General features: G+C 45.3%; 1 protein-coding gene and 1 long non-coding RNA gene across 2 annotated transcripts in view; one reads left to right on the plus strand and one right to left on the minus strand.

The window, feature by feature from the left end:
- UBE3D (ubiquitin protein ligase E3D) overlaps positions 1-14,309 on the plus strand; it is a 96,437-nt gene that overhangs the window by 29,963 nt on the left and 52,165 nt on the right. The window lies entirely within an intron of this gene.
- On the minus strand, positions 4,967-9,135 carry LOC144891315 (uncharacterized). The gene is made up of 2 exons (XR_013622839.1): positions 8,738-9,135; positions 4,967-8,707 (listed from the first exon to the last, which is right to left on the minus strand). It is a non-coding gene; the product is annotated as an uncharacterized LOC144891315 (long non-coding RNA).

Below are 14,309 nucleotides of genomic sequence, written 5' to 3' on the forward strand. Positions count from 1 at the left end.
GAGTAATGTGCATTGTGAACTTGCAGGTTCGGTGACACCACAAGTTAACAATGTCAGAAAGGTACCTACTAAGTACGGGTTCTATAGTGTTTTTTAAATGTGCAGACGATGCTCTGCTTGCTTGAAACCCTGGAGGGAAGAGTAAAACAAACCGCCTCTGGAAGGTTGTTCCATAGACAGGAGAAGCGAGGAACAATAGAGTTGAGTTGTGCAGTCAACCTGGAATGGCAACACCTTGGTCAAATACCTGCCCTGACTATTGTCAGAAGAGCAGTGGCAAACAACACATTGTTTTCCCTCTGGTGATCACTTAGGCAGTGCTAACGATGGAAATAGCATGACAATGAATGGAGTGGAACCACTTTTCACACATTTGCATCATTTGTTTCCAGCATTTCCTCACCACCGCTCCCCTTTCCAGCATTTCCTCACCACCGCTCCTCTTTCCAGCATTTTTACATTTTAAACTGTCATACCTCTTTCATTGTCCTCCATTTAAAAATAAAAATAACCACATTTAGAGGCCGTTTTCCCCCGCAAAGCGGGGGTTGGCCTTTTTCGGGGACCGTGGTTGTTGTTGTTTTTTGGTCCCCTTTTTGAAGCAATGTTTTACGGCCGGATGCCCTTTCTGCCGCCAACCCTTTTTGTCACCTTTTACGACAAGCAGGGAATTACCAGTGAACTGGTACTCAAATTTGCCGACCTCAGAAGGATGACAGGCTGAGTCAACCCCCCTGGCGTTAATTCAGCGATCGACCGGGATTCGAACCCAGGATCCTGGGATCCTAAGCTGGCACCCTAGCCGCTAGCCCAACACCAGGCTATGTATACACACAACTTGATGTATACACAGGATGGCACATAGCCGGCTCAGAAGTTCCCTGAAGCATGGTGGCGCCTGCCTTAGCAACTTGATGTATACACATCATTAAATGTAAATAATGAGGTTTTTTTTTTCCACAGAGCAGTCGCGATATTCTCCGAATTAATCGGACAAACTCGACAGGTCCTCCATGTCCTCCCATTTTACCCCTAAGGCCTCCCTTTTGTATATAACTAGCTGGAAGCTCGTGGTAAAATACCATGATAGAAAACGAAAAAAAGGACGCTTTTTATTCTAACCCTGATTAAAAGAGCTCAAAAACTTTAAAATCACATTTCTTAACAACAACGATGTCGCAGCGCATCCTCAGTTTATATTGGTACCTCAGGTCATGCCAAACAATTAAAGTGCCAATGTTTGGTTCATATTTGATTACAAAATTTCCCTATCCAGGGAGGGGGGATACACCCTTCTCAGACCCTCCTCACCCCAATGCCCACCCCCTCCGAGATCCACAACCCCCACCCCCAGATTGTCACCCTGGGGTCCCAGACCCCCACACCCTCGTCTGCCCCCACACCCCGATTCGCTCCCCCCCCCATACCTCACAGCCCCCCACTCCTCTCTGCCGCTCCCCTCCCTCACATCATGGGTCCCTTCAATTCTCCCACATTTTCTTCTCTCAATGTTGACAACAATGCAAATGGCTTAATCGGGACAGTGTCCCCACGGATAGCACCCCACATCCGGTGCTGTGCTCACTTGGGCTCAAACCGTCATTCGCGTGTTTGGTGCGAGGGAGTGCCAGGATGGCACATAGCCGGCTCAGAAGTTCCCTGAAGCATGGTGGCGCCTGCCTTAGCAACTTGATGTATACACATCATTAAATGTAAATAATGAGGTTTTTTTTTTTCCACAGAGCAGTCGCGATATTCTCCGAATTAATCGGACAGGACCTTGTAATTATTAATGACGGGTTTTCTGTTGTGATCCCTGTCGAGTTTTTATCATCTGCCTCTATCACTCCAAAATATAAACCTGTATAGCGTTTGAAGCAAAAACATGTTCACTGCTTATAATTATATAATAAGAATAATAATTCATTTATTTTGTATAGCGCTTTTCAAGAAGCCCAAAGGCGCTTTGACAGAGTGGAAAACATAATGCATAACAATACATGAAAACAACAATTGCAAAAAGACAAGAATCAATAGGGAAATATTTAAAGCAAAAGGAGGGAGAAGGAGAAGAGATAGTCAGGGGTTAAATGCTGTGGGTTGAATGTTGAATGCAGTGTTGAACAGGTGGGTCTTTAGTGATGTTTTGAATGTGGTGAGTGAGGAGGAGTCTCTGATGGTGTGAGGTAGTGAGTTCCAGAGGGTGGGAGCAGCGATGGAGAAGGCCCTGTCCCCCCAGGATCTGAATTTGGTCCGGATGGAGGGGGTCAGGAGGTTGGTACCAGCAGAGCGGAGGTTGCGGGTGGGAGTGTGTCTGGAGAGGAGGTCAGCCAGGTAGGATGGGGCCAGGTTATGGAGGGCTTTGTATGTCAAGAGGAGGATTTTGTACTGGATTCTCTGGGGGATGGGGAGCCAGTGAAGCTTGTAAAGGACGGGGGTGATGTGGTCACGGGTCCGGGAATGGGTGAGTAGACGGGCAGCGGAGTTCTGAATGTATTGGAGTTTATTGGTGATTTTTGAGGGTGAACCATAGAGGAGGCTATTGCAGTAGTCCAGACGGGAGGTGATGAAGGCGTGGATGAGGGTTTCTGCAGCCGTGGAGGAGAGGGATGAGTCGATCATGGTGGTTACATTGCTCGGATAGATTCCAAATGCACTTTATACCAGATACATCCCTGAAGACTGAGGTCCATACCGTTACAAAGGCTCATGACGCAATCGTTACAAAGCTTTGCATTCTTCATACAAGTGTTAACTGACGATTTTGAATACAGCATAATGTTGAGTCATGTGATCCAACCTTCATTCTGGCGTTCAACACACAGTTGTTACTTCCTCATTTACCATTCACAAAATTGAGGCAGTATTATAATTTTCCAGTAGGTTTGCATTAATTCTTTAGCAGCCTTTACCTAATAATTATAAATTTCCCACAAGTGTGGATTAATTAGACGCAACTTTTACATAATTTATTGTCTCCTGGGATAATTTTCGTGTTTCAGGGGGGAACAGACAGACAGCATATGCCTAATATAATATATTTGTATACATAACACTGTATATAACACTGTATATAATATTGTGAAATTCCAAAATCATCTTATTTCTTAACTGCAAATATATTGTGGCATATTTCTTAACAGACAAAAAAAAAAAAAAATATATATATTGTTACGGATACGGAGTACGGCTCTTCCCCCTTAGCAAGGGGTGGTTAGTCCCTTGTCTTGTTAAGCTGACCGGCTCTGCTCCTGGCACTTGTAACGCTATCCCACGGGATGGAACGGATCAGGGTTATGGGTCCAGGGTTTATCCCGAATACCTTTATCCGTCCCTCCGCAGACTAGGGAGACAAGTACCACTCGAACCCCGGTTTTAGATGGTCTAGTTGCCGAGTGGTTTTTAGCAATCCGAAGTTCGAGTCATTAGCCTTCACTAAACCCGATCCTGAACGTTGGCCGAATCGCGCCACGTACACTCAATATTGAAACCACTAAAGCGACCGAACGAGAATGAAGAAGAAAGAAGGAGAAGAACGGAGGAATAACAGGATTTATTATTTACACACAACTAAGCAAAAAGAGCAGTCAAGGTTATATACAGGGAAATGGAAAAAGCAGGACACACAGTGCAATATTTAGCTTACCTACAAACAGTCTTACTTAGAAACCCAAGGACAAAACAAACAAAGACAGACTCACACGAATGGGGAATTGCAGGGTGGATTGGCTGGAGGGAGAAGGTTCAGCTCGGGCTGGAGCACGGTCGGGCCGGCCGCCGTTCCTTCGCGGTCACCTCGGCACCGTCGTCAGATGCCCACGCTGCGGTCGCGTCCGCTGCCGCGGTTCCCAAAGCTGCACTGGTTCACACCGCTGCGGTTCGAGCTCCCCTGCTTCAAGCTGCTGTTGCTGCTGCGTCGCGTGCTCTTTCGGGGTTCTCTCCCTTCTCTCCCTCTCTCTAGCTTGGTTTTCACAGCCCTCTCGTTCAAGCTCTCTCTCTAAGCTCTCTCTGTCGAGCTCTCTCTGTCAAGCTCTCTCTGTCGCGAGGCGTCCCGCGGCGGTCTTTATAGGCCACACCCTCAAACCTTTTCGAACCTCCCCCAAGCGTTTTCTCTCCGCCCTCTCAAGCCAAACCCCTCGTTCTTGGTTGGTGGATTGGTGCCGCTCACTCCTCCTTCCGATCACGAGGGCGGAGACACGCCTTTCTTCTCCGAGGCTTAACCACGTGGCTAATGGAGTCAAATGCAGCAAAGTGGCGTAAGGGAGGCAAAATGCAGCAAAGTGGCGTAAGGGAGTTAAAATGCAGCAAAGTGGCGAAAGCTGGCACTTTGAAGATACCATGTCAGAGGGATCTACCTTATTTAATTCGGTGCAATGAAGTGTCAATTTAATGGGAAACAGAGCCTTCAACTACATAGATTAGGGACATAACTACCGAGGGAATTTATGATTGGCTACGTGTTGCGGTGGCCTAACTACAGACGACCTTTGACCTCTCTTTACACTACGGAGGGTGATATTTACAACAAGCTTTTCCTCAAATTACACACACAATTCCCAAATCCATTACAATATATATATATATATATATATATATATATATATATATATATATATATATATATATATATATATATATATATTGTTATATATATATATATATATCTATATATATATATATATATATATATATATATATATTGTTATATATTGTTATATTGTTATATATATATATATTGTTATATATATATTGTTATATTGTTATATATATATTGTTATATATATATATATATATATATTGTTATATATATATATATATATATATATATATATATATATATATATATATATATATATATATATATATATATATATATATATATTGTTATATATATATACATATATATATATATATATGTGAAGAATCAGCTCTTCGTTTGGAAAAGAAGTCCACAAATAGCCTGAAAAATGACGCAGCTTTTTAATTAAAACCAACTTATACAGATCCGGAAGAAGCCAAGACATCTACAGCAAGAGCCAGTCTCATGCCAAGTCAAGCCTTCCTGAAAACACATTGATTCCCAGTCCATTTATATAGGGACACGTTTTATCAGGAAATCTCCGAGGGAACAAACAAAACTGGGAGAGGTTCCTCCCCGGTGGGCCAAGCCCCCACCGTCATCCGCTCTGTCATTCGGGGGAGTCAGCCCTTCCTTATCATTCGGACCAAATGTTTCTCTGGGCTCCGAGAAAACAGAAATGTAACTCACAAAGAGTGCATGCTTGGCCAGATAAGCCCAGAGCAAATATATGGGTTCACATGAGTAATTCAAAGCATGTTTATACAGAGTCAGGCGTCGCTGTGATTAATACAAAATATATATGGTAAAAACAACAGGTTTATGTTATCTAGCCTCGAAAAAGCACACGTATACAATTTGTCCAGCATGACCTCAGCGAGCCTTTCCTCATCCAAAACTAAAACGAAGCAAAAACCCTTTATTAACTTTATGAAAATAGCATTTTTAAACAACATTTAAATCATAACACATTAGCAACCAACGTCTATAACTGAACTTTAGGCAATAACAAATCTACTACTTGACATTCCTTCCTCTTGTCTCGTCGAGACAAAGTATCTTAAGAGACAACGTGCCACATCGGGCTTTATTGAAAAATAATTGTGTAATGCGGGTATTGAAAAAATAATTGTGTAATGCGGGTATCTCCCAAGGGCATATCGTGCGCCCAAAGCGCCTCGCCCGTGCATTTGGCGAACGTGTCGTGTGGTGCGTGCTCGGAGCCTGAGGGCTCAGAACATGAAAGTCCATTAACGTTTCGGATCCACAACGAAGGTGTCTGGTCCAGATGAGGTTCTGCTCCGCCAGAGGGCCACCACCTCCCCTGCGGAACTTGCTCCCCCCACCCTTTGCAGACCCAGTCCTTGCAGATCTTCGAAGTTAATCAACGATCATGCCCATGAGGTCCCTCACGTGCTGCTGTTCTGGGGAATACATAATATTGTCAGTATCTTGTGTCTCAATTTCCTGGTCAGGGTACAGAGCGTAAAAATCCGATTCACTTGAAGCATTTGAACTTAAAACATTTGGAGAAAAGAGAGGGACTTCCTTTATGTCAAAGTCTCCCTTGGGCGCCTGGTCGGCTTGCGGGTCTAGGATATCCACGTCGGGTCCCTCGACCGCCAGACCCAGCGTCGCAATCAGATCCATAGTTGGGTTTAAAGGGGGCGTGCAGCTGTCAGCTTGTAATACATAAGCAGCGTTAGCCAGTACACGCAAGGGGTTTATAGCACAAGTATCACAGTCATCACATACACCGTTACAGGCAGCAGCCAGTTCCCACATGGGATCCGCACAAGTATCACAGTCATCACATACACCGTTACAGGCAGCAGCCAGTTCCCACATGGGATCCGCACAAGTATCACAGTCATTACAAAATTCAATGCAATTTTCTGGAGCGCCGGTCGCAACTGCCTTGTTGAAGGACCCGTTCAGGTCGACGGCCTCTGTGGTCAGAGCCATAGTCGTTGTCGGCGGCTTCTTCACTTTCCATCCTGTAAAATACTTTCTCATACAGAGGAGGACTAGAGATTTCATTAGTGCCCCCCAAATTACTACCCCGATTATCACAGCCAGTGCGGTCAATAACCACTTCACTATGGTGCCCGTCCATCCCCGGAACCAGTCAGTGAGCCAGCTAAATGTATAAGAATTTTCGCGCGCGATCCGATCGATCGTCAGGGCGTGGCTAGTTTCCCTTAGTCTCACTTCTGCATCACCATTGTACGCATGTGAATCACCGTATCCAATAGTATGTCATGAGCCGTAGCGGTGTCGTTTGCCACCTTTTCTAGGGCCAAAGCCAATTTGTCTATCCGGAAACTATCCATGACTGTGCCTGCTCCTGGGAAGAAGAAACCAAACACCTTTTCCCATAGACTCCCGTGTAGTTTAGTGGTTCCATCTTCGTTCATGACTGACCTCTTATAACGCCTGTCCAAGGACTTTGGGTCTAGCTCATCCAGTATCTCAACGTCAGGAAGGACTGAACCCAGATAACATGTGCCCCCCCAATTATTTGGTAAATAGGGGTAAGCCTTGTCGCCGCATATAAACATTGTCCCATGGGGTGGGACCAGGTGGGTGGATAAGCACTGGAGTCCCTTTACCACCCCATTAATCCTACTAACCCCCCTAGAGAATGTTATAGCCGTTATGTTGTGGTTGTGTTTATCTTGCAGTACTATTCGTAATGTAATCCCCGAGCTCCCTTGTCCCAGCTTCCCGGGGAGAGTGTAGGCGCATTCTGATTCTCCCATACGCAAGTGGCCGGAACCCTGGAGGCAGACCCTCCCTTTCTGTGGTTTGACCCAGACGGGGGCAGGCCTCTCGGCCACATGGGCAATCATTGACGGGCGATAATTAAATTGTCGATTGCAACTCTTGCCGTTGTCAACCCCTTCTCTTTCCAGCGTGGTGACTAAACATGGGGAATCGATAGGTTGTGAGCAGAGGTCATTGAGGGACAGAGGTAGCACTATCATGTGTATTCCTGTGGTGCCTGCTTGGGGAAAGTGCATGCACGACCAGCAGTGTGTCCTATTTTGAATTGTTGCCGCCTCCCTGGCCACTTTCCAATATGTGTTTTCCCCCCTCTTTGGGGCCTTATCCTGGGGTTGCGGCGTGAGTATGTATTCGTTGCATCGTATGTAGTTCTTTTCGCCACCGGCCGCGCCAGGGGTCCAGACGCTGCACCGGACCTGCATAGTCATGCCTTTCTCTAGGCGCGTGCGTGTTTGTAGCTTAAAATCAGGGGTTCCCCATTTGTATCCTGGTTGGGCCAAGGTCTTAATGCTAGCTTGCCCGTCTTCCCGGAACTCTCGTTGCTTTTGTAGTACCATGCCAACGCGTCCAGGCCCTGCCGACAGTGCTAGCCAATTTATGTTCACCCAATTTGTGTGCAGGGCTTTCTGTTCGAAACATGGTAGTGATACTCTTTGTCCCCATGTTACGGTGAGGTGTCGGGTTTCGTTTTCGCATCTATTGGAATCGGAGTTTTCCCCTAGCTGCTGTCGCTATCAATAGTATCGTACCTATGATTAGGCCCATCCTTACTGTGGTTGCTGTGGTGTAGTGTCTGGTGCTTGTATGGCCAACTTACAGTGCGTGGCGTGGATCCACGAGGTCTTGCCCTCGCAAAAGACTGCCGTTGGTGTAGTCAGCAACACCTGGACTGGTCCCTTCCACCTTGGTTCCAAGGCGTTCTTGCGGGTGAAGTGTTTTATGAACACCTGGTCTTTTTCCTCTGGTGGAACACCTGGTCCACAAGTCTCCTGGGAGCGCCTGGTCTACAGGTCTCCAATTCATAGATTCAATTCATTCAATTCATAGTTTCATAGAACACCTTTTCTCCAATTTCCTAATCCACTTTTTTTCAAGTGGATCCAATTTTATCCAATATTCAATTTTTAAATTCAATCCCATTTAATCCAGTCCAATTCAAATTAAATTCAATCCTTCTCTCAGCATCCCATTACCTGTTTCCAACATCAATAAAAATAAAATTATAAAATTAATAAAAAATCAATCATCTCAACTCTCAAATCGAATCAAAAAATAAAAATAAACGAAAATTACTTCAGCGAGAGTTTCAACTAGAATTAACACAAACAAACCACCATTAACCTCCATTAACACAAACAAACCACCATTAACCTCCATTAACCTCCCCCTATTATTTATTTATTTTCACGAATAAACAAATAATAGAAATAACCTGGTTTACTTCCAATTTCAATTCTGGTCAGTTCTGGTGTCTGGTCACACACAATGTTTTCCTCACCCACTGTGATTCGCTCAAAATAGATTCTCACTGTTATGTCTGAAATTCGTCTCATGAAAACCCATTCAAGAGTCCGGTGTAACAGATAGCCAAACACATAGACACGCCGAAGACCCCAGGGTACCCATCAAACTAGCTTGTCCCCAGATCCACAACACAGCGAAACATGTAACTTTACTAAAATAATCACTTACTCATAACTAATACTCATAATAACTCATAATTACTTATGTAATTACTCATACCAATACTTACTTAAAATAATGTAATATCCCAATCTTCACCCCCTATGCAAATCGAAGCACCCCGGACGATCCACAACCAATATCAACCACTGTAGCCGTCTTCCCGACTCCAGGCAGCCACACGCAGCCACATACATCTCCATCCACGTCACACAAGACAACAGCCAACGAGTGTGTCCACCACACAGAAACCTTTGGCAATGCAACAACCGAACTCCCAGACAACCAACAACAAAACCCAATCCATCTCCATGGCTCATCAAGCAGTTCCAACTTAATCCAGCTTCACATACCGATTTCCCCAAAAACTCGTGAAACTTCACCCCCATTCTGGAAAAACCCTGGACTAAACCCTGACACCCTAAATAACTTCAGACCCATCTCCAATCTACCCTTTCTGTCAAAAGTTTTGGAACGTGCTGTGGCCACTCAACTCAAACATCACCACTCTGCCAATAACCTGTATGAAACATCCCAATCCGGATTCTGCTCCAGCCACAGTACTGAAACTGTTCTCCTCAAAATCACCAGCGACCTTTTCTCTCCTCTGATGCTGGCAACCTCAACATTTTCATCCTCCTCACCTCAACGCCTCCTTTGACATCATCAATCACGCCATCCTCCTCACCCTGTTTAGACCAGCTTGTGCCTATTAAACCCAAATCAGTTCACTCCCAAGCTTCACATGGACCACCTACTACTCTCAAATTATCCACTCTGGCTCCGGAATCCCAAAAGCACTCTTCTCTACAATAAACAAACTAAATAAACAAACTTTACAACGTGAACAAACTCCTCAGCGCCCTGGATACCGCCACCTGTCATTCAGAGTAGACAACAGCATCTCCTTTCTGGCTTTCAGCATCTCCTTTCTCCTTTCTGGCATCCAAATGAAATTCTGGCTTCAAATCAACTTCCTCGAACTTAACTATGATAAATCTAAATTAATCTTCGTTTGCCCACAACCACTCACCAAATTCACCCATAACTTTGCCCCCAACATCGATGGTCATTTGAACACAAATTGAACAAAATTAATCGAACAAAACACTTCCATTAACTCGACATTCTTTTCACAGCACAAAGTTCACTTGAACATCTTTTTCCTGGATACTCCCTCTTTATTTTTATACCATACCATGCTTCTCCATGGAATAGTCCACCACTCATATAAATAATCATAAGAGTTCTGCGAAACATCTCCATCTTTAAAACTTAGCCAACCAATTTTAAACCACATGTTTTCCCCCCAAAAAACAAGTCACATTCTTTGTATATTGCCAACATTGTTCATCGTTTAAGTATCATCCAGAACTAAATTTTTATAAACCATCAACTTGTAGATGCATTTATTTATATCCCATTAACCCAAGAACTCTCAATTGCTTGGTTATATTTTAGTAATGTCATATATCCATATTTCTTTTCCAAAATGTTCCTGATATACACATTAATCCCATCTGTCTTTGTTTCCAGATCAACTCGAATCAAGAAATCGACACAAATCCTTATTACCTCCAATCAGTCACACTGCACATTATTCCCCGTCCTTAATGGATAATTTTACATCCAGATGGGCACAGCATCCCGTTTTTGGCGACCCAGCCCTGAAACAAGCCCCTGGACTCCTTGCAGGCTGGACCAAAACCCCTGGACGAGGTTGCATCCCAGTACTGACTCTGCTACCTTCTTGCAAACCACTTCAACTCCATGAATTTTACATGTTTCGTGAACGGAACAAAGCACTCTGTAATCGTCAGATTGAAACTGCCCCAAACCCGTCCATATAAACTCCATTGTTGTCCTGTCCATCTCTCTGTGTTACATTTACATTTTGTGACTCACAGCTCCTGCCTCCATGGAACAATGACGCCTAAGCACTCAATTAGCCCTCCCAGTACCAAAGACTTACAATCAGACCGACAGACAGACAAATAACAGAGGCATGTCGCCAGCCCCAGCACAGGACATCACCTTTCCGGGCAGGCACAATATAATCCACAGCATCGAAATGCCAATTTCTATCCGGAGCCTCGCAAAGCCAAAATCCATGCATGCGTGCTCCATCATGCAACCCGATCTGTACTCGGTGCGCCCGGCGCCCCCTATAATCAGTGAGTTATAATAACCACAATATCTCTGGCACCCAACTCGTGATACCACAATTTAATCCACGTTACTTGCATCTCTTCATCCTCCCAAATGTCCTCCATTTAACGTGACTCAAATCCATCTCAAATCCCCACAGCTCGATCGAACACGTTACTGTACTCGGCCCGGTTAAATTAAATTCCAAGCGTACTGTACCTGACGCTTCCACAACAACAAAAAACTCGATATTCTCTGTCCACTAATTATGTACATGATTTTGGTTTTACCCACAATATAATGTCCCGATATTCTCCAGATTTAAGTCCTATATATCCTGTCGTTAAAGCAACACCCTGTAGACTGACTCCGCCTGTCGTTCTTCCAAGGTTAGTGAATTACCTCTGACCTTTCCCTTGCATATCTCGAACAAAGGTCAACTAAACTTTAAAAGGTCAAACTTCGAATTGGGGTAACCAGCGCTTTATTTTTCCGCAAATAATACAAGTCCGGCGTCATTCCCTGCAAGAACCACATCCAGACAGACAAATGACCCTTATTGAGGCTCTACATCGCAAAATGCTAGCTCCTACGAATCCAACAACCGTCACAATCCGTCCAGGAACGTCCGTACGAGGCGTGCTTTACAATGCAGCACCCTTGCTACCTAGTGCACCTTTCGCACATCCCTCCTCGTTCGCACAACGCTTCATCAACACCTCCTCGCGCCCACACCTTGGCACAAGCCACACCACATACCGACAGTTGAAACCTCAACCGTCCTCCTTCCTCGGATCAGCGTTCTGTTGAAACGTGACATTTCTGCTCAAATTATTGAATTTCCAATTTTAATAACTTAACCTTACCAGCATACTAAATCTGTGTCCGCATCGATCAACACAAATGCATCGATGCATCTTCCAGCCGCCACTCCGCACTGTACCTTACTGTATGAACAAGACTTCCTGTTGGAACTTGGCTCCGGAAATTAATTACTCTGTCTTGAAATCGTTTATTTTAGCCATCTTAAATAAATCCATCCATCTATCCATCTTATAAATCCATCTTAAATAAAAATCCATCCTGTAACATTGCCTGGCATATATGTCGCAGCCGGCCACTATTCCGACATGGCTCGTCTGACATGAACGTCCGACATCCAGCAAAGTCGAAATGACCCACAATGCATTTGGGCACACATCCTCCTCTGAGAGTGGGCGAGTTATCGCCGGCACTCTGAGCAAATCTCATACAGCACACCCGTGACTCGCGGCTCGCTCGGCTCCTGTCTGAACACACAATAACTCTACTCTAACTTCCACGGAGCCGCACGGCGGAAACACAGGTTTGTACCACACTTTAATTAAACGAACATCGCCAGGATTCTCGGATAGACGTAAATTTCACAACACACATGACAAAAATCCGATTTAAATTCAGAGATCGCCGATCGACCTGGCACAACCATCTCAACGCGACGACGCCACGCCGCCCCCCGTCTTGGCGCGCACCCTCGTGCCTCCACACGAATCCCAACACTCCCTGCACGCCGCTCTATTCGCGTTCACGGCGGGGTTTACCTCACGTTGGGACATGCAGTCGGCTGTCATAACAAAGTGCGAAAAGCTGTCATAACAAATCTACGACCTGGCATGTAGTGAGCTGTCAGAACATTGAGCTGTCAGAACTCATCCCTAGCTCGTAAACATCGCAAAAAACAGGATCTCCGACGCTCCACCTCTCTGACCCAAAATGCACTATATGACACCAATTCCAAAGGTGAGCTGCCTCAGCGATACATCCCACACATACAATCCACAATATCTGCCATTGAATGAACTCTTCAATTCAAGTAAAACACACACTTCGACCCAAACTCTGAACCTCCAGTTCCACAAACTCCAAACCTCCGTCCGACTGCCGCTCGAAAGACAAAGCAGCCCATCCTGCAACCATCTCCAAGAAACCGTTTCATATCAACAGTAGGTCGACAAGGGCACTCCGAGTGCTTTCCTGACCCGATTTATATCAATTCGCTTCCCAAACAACTCCCAAACAGATGAAAATCCGGACTCAGTTCAGGACCTCGCCTGTTCTCTCGGATAGACGCTAAAATGGACATTCCCGGCCTGAATTTCCCCCATGTCGAGCAGACCACTTACAAAGCTTCACACCGAAACCCTCTGCTTTGCATATGTCATACAGACAGATACATTGGCCAGATACACACGTCAATTAACATCCCAATATACATTCATTCCTCATTCATATACTCATAGAAGTCTCCCAGACTTCGCGCGAAACTCAGATCGACTCAAATCATGCCTTTCTCCAGCCACTCCCAAACAATCTTTGCTCATTCATGTTACGTCTCTCATTCAAGGAAAATGATTTTTTTTTGGGACGGGTTTGGACGGGGGTGGGTTGAGGTGAAAAAGGGAAGGCAGGGCGGGGTGTTGGGGTGTTGCCTAGAGCCCCGGGACTGAGCTCAGGTCTTGGGGGGGTGGGGGGTGTTGCCTAGAGCCCCGGGACTGAGCTCAGGTCTTGGGGGGTTGGGGGGTCTTGGTCTGGTATCTGGTCCAGCGGCATCACTCGCTGTTTTACTTGTTTAACTGCTTACTTACTTGTCCTCTGGCCAGGGATTATTTAAATCTTTAGTTAACACAGCCCAGTCCTTTAATGGTCTTACCGCGGCAAAATGATGCCTCTTAAACATGAAAGATGCCGGGGTTCCCTTAAGGGGTTCCCTTTCTTTCATTAGCTTGCTTCCCATCTTATTGCTCTGGGCTGATCCTTCCTGGAAAGTTCTCGGCCTGGCTCAACCTTTACGGCTATCCGACCTCACTTTTCCCCCTTCCCTTGTACCGAACGTTATCTTCACCGATATCCTGCGCAAATCCTTTTACTGGCCATGTTCCTATGGCCCTCTATGTTCCTATGGCCTTCTATCTAAGTTAGCCACAGCCCTTCGTTCCCTGGCATGCAATGGCATACCCCATCTTGTCTCTGGGCTGTTCCTTCCTGGAAAAATCTTGGCCACCTGGCTTCAGCCTATATGGCTGTCCGACCTCATTTTCCCCTCCTGGTGCTAACTGTAACTTTAAGCTTACTG

Source organism: Myxine glutinosa, chromosome 3 (assembly GCF_964187855.1).
Source record: "Myxine glutinosa chromosome 3, kmMyxGlut1.1, whole genome shotgun sequence".
Lineage (NCBI taxonomy): Eukaryota > Metazoa > Chordata > Myxini > Myxiniformes > Myxinidae > Myxine > Myxine glutinosa.